Genomic DNA, 3289 nt, shown 5'->3' with positions numbered 1-3289 from the left:
TGAAAGGTGACTGGCTAATTTACATAATACTGGGGAAAGAGTCTGACTTTTTTCAAGCGGCCCTCTAGGTAGACCTGAAAGTTGGAAGTCTTTTTAGTCATAATACTGCCTGCCAGGTATGTATATGATCCATTGCTCCCCCACCCCCAATATACACACACTTGTGTGTACATGCTGCAGAGGCTTCTAGAATGTGCAGGGCTTAGTGGACGTGCCCTTGTGACCTGCCATTTATTTTGAACACACAGATCCATGAGTTTTGTCTAGTGTGCCCTAGCCCATACCACCCTGAAGAGTTCTCTGCTGCAACAGAGTCTTCTCCCGGAGTAGACACAATGGAGTTTGCTAAAGGATATTAGGTATTTTGCAAACCTGCCTAATGATTGAGAACCATGTTCATACAGTTGAGAGACAAACAGTTGTATCCAAGCTGATACATTGTGTCCAAGCTGATACATTGTATCCAAACTGATACATTGTTTCCTTATGAAAACAATAGGGCCATCACCATCACCACTGAGCACCAGGCCTCTGGCCTGTCGGCCACACAGGTGGCCTGGTGAGCCTCCATCTGGGAATAGCTTCACATTGGATTTGTACAGTTCAGGGTCACATCCCAGTTTCGTGATGGATAAGACAAGCTAGAACTACTAGCTCTACTGCAAAGTAATCTGGGAAATGTGCTTTGTAACTCGGATCACCTAAAGAACAGGGAAGCCCGGAGAGGCTTGGAATGAGTATGTTCAGTTCCTGCTGTAATTTCACCATGCCTGGGACAGAGACATGTGGTGTCTATGTTGGCCTGTGTAGGCCAAAGCTTCAAAGTGATCTTTTGAACCTGTTTTCTTCTTTGGTCACAGAACCTGTCACAGGTGTGCAGAGCTTTGAATGCTCTCTCTAATGAAAGTTATTCCTAGTTGTGTTTTCTCATATTTTATTTTAAGAAATTCATAGCAATTATAATCAAGTTATCCACATTTGTGTGTGTGTGTGTGTGTGTGTGTAGATTAATACCATCGAGAAAGACAGTTTTACCCCCCCATCAGTTCTGCCTCTTATTAGTGAGTGACATCAGCCAAGTTGATAAATATTAGTGTCTTCATATTTGAAATGGACTGATAAAACTTGCATCAGAGTTGGTCCATAGAGGGCGCTAATGGAATGATACTCACTTCCCATAGTTTTTGTTTTGTTTTTGTTTTTGTATGTGTTTCAATTTAAAAAATTTGAACAATAATAATGGCATTCATCACACTGAAATGAAAATATGACATTTTTATACTGGTGATTCAGAAACTCCCATCCTTTGGGAACTAGCTTTGCTTCGATGTAGTTTAGCACAACTAATTAATTCTATAATTTGTAAGTTCACTTAATGACTTTTGCCGTTGAATCTTGACAGTAAGGATATACTTGATATAGATTTAAGAAAAATATGTGCTGATATAAAGACTACTTTGTTTTAATTTATAAATTTGTTTTTCACACTTTCAAGTAGTTAAAATATCCCTCTTTTTTTTTTTTTTTTAAAAAAAAGTAACGTTGGGTCCTTGTCTGAATCCATTTGAGGAGCTAGCTTTGACTCTAGTGCCTGACAGAATAGTGAACATTAAGTTTTACTGTAGATATGGTTTTCTTGTGTCCCCAAAGGTTTATGTGTTAGAAGCTTCCAGTGTTCTGTGCTAAGACACTAGGACCTTTTAGAGATGAGGCCTAGTAGAAGTCAGGGGGTCCTAGGTCTTCATTCTGGGTAGGACTAATATGACTCTTAGAGAATCCCCCTAAGTTTCTGCAAAAAAAGGAACATGAAAAAGAGCAAGCCTGGGCCTCGGCCCTCTCACTTCCTGTCTCACCATACACTTTTCTGTTTTGCCCACACTCCCATCTTCACACCTTGTCACACTGTGATAGAACAGGAAACCCCCTTTCCAGCACATAAGCACCCCATGCTCCCGAATCTCCAGGACTGTGAGATGAATAGACCTCTGTCCTGCTTTAAAAGCCAGATTTTCCCGTTTTATTTTAGCAATAGAAGATGGACTAATGGAGCTTACTCTCCACTCCACCAAATAGAGATTGTAGTTTGTACAGTCAGAAAGGACTAGACAGGATGCAACTGACAACTCCATTCTGTGCCTCTGGACAAACACCCCCCCCCCCTTTTCTCCCAATCTTCCCATTTAGGCGAGATTCATATGGAATATTACATCATGACTCAAACCCGGGACTTTGCCGGCTGGTGGTTCTGACTTGTTCCTGGGATGTACATACGTGTTACCCAGAAAAAGAATACTGCAGAGAAATCCAAACAGAACTGTAAGTGTAACAACTAAGAAATCTTAAGTGTGTAACGACTGAACAGACAGGGAGCCTGGGCGAGGTACAGGTGCAGGTGTAAACAGAACCTGGAAAGAGGGCTCGAGGCAGCTATTATTTGTTGCAAAGGAGAGTAAACTAAGGGTGCTCCTTGCTTGGCAGCTTCTGCCACATCTTTTAGCTGCCAGTTTTTCAGCTGCTGCTCTTTCAGTAAAGATGAGCCAGCCCACGAGCTCACACTGGAAGATGACTCAGACCACAAGAGGGCTTCATCGTATAGGTGATAAGGAATCCACAGGCTGGATAGGAACCTGGGTTCACTAGGCCTTTCAGACTAGCAGAAAAACATGGGGGACTGCAGCAACAAAACCTGGCAGGGTGTCACTCTGGAGACCACTGTCGCTAGACCCCACATCCTTTTGTTGTTTGTTTGTTTGATGTAGGGTTTCTCTGCGTAGCTTTGGAACTCACTCTGTAGACCACGCTGGCCTTGAACTCAAAGATTCGACTACCTCTACGTTTTTTTTTTTTTTTCCTTAATCATTGTGATAAAATGACACAGCATTTGCCATGTTAATCTCTAAAGCACGCATTTCTGCAACACGAAGCACATTGCGTCATAGTGGACTCGTCACCACCAACCACCAGAGAACTCTGTTAATGAAAACACTCTTCCCACTGTGCTAGCTGTGCGTGGGTGTCAAACATAGGAAGGGAAAAGGTACACTGCCTGATTGTTTAATCTACTGCATCTGTTTGTTGTTAACAATGGAAGTTTATAACTATCAACTCTCAGCTTAGCTACGATGGAGGCGAAATCCTTTGGTGATGTGAGGGTCACTGAAGTACAGCCTTATTATAATGAAATCCAATGTCTAAAAATTGTTCTTATTTTGGGCTTATATCATAGTAAGAGCCAAGATTTTAAACTCTACTAAATACAAAACAAACAAACAAACAAAAAGACTTTATA

This window comes from Mastomys coucha, unplaced genomic scaffold, assembly GCF_008632895.1.
Source record: "Mastomys coucha isolate ucsf_1 unplaced genomic scaffold, UCSF_Mcou_1 pScaffold7, whole genome shotgun sequence".
In the NCBI taxonomy this organism is placed as follows: domain Eukaryota; kingdom Metazoa; phylum Chordata; class Mammalia; order Rodentia; family Muridae; genus Mastomys; species Mastomys coucha.
This window is presented reverse-complemented; position numbering follows the sequence as displayed.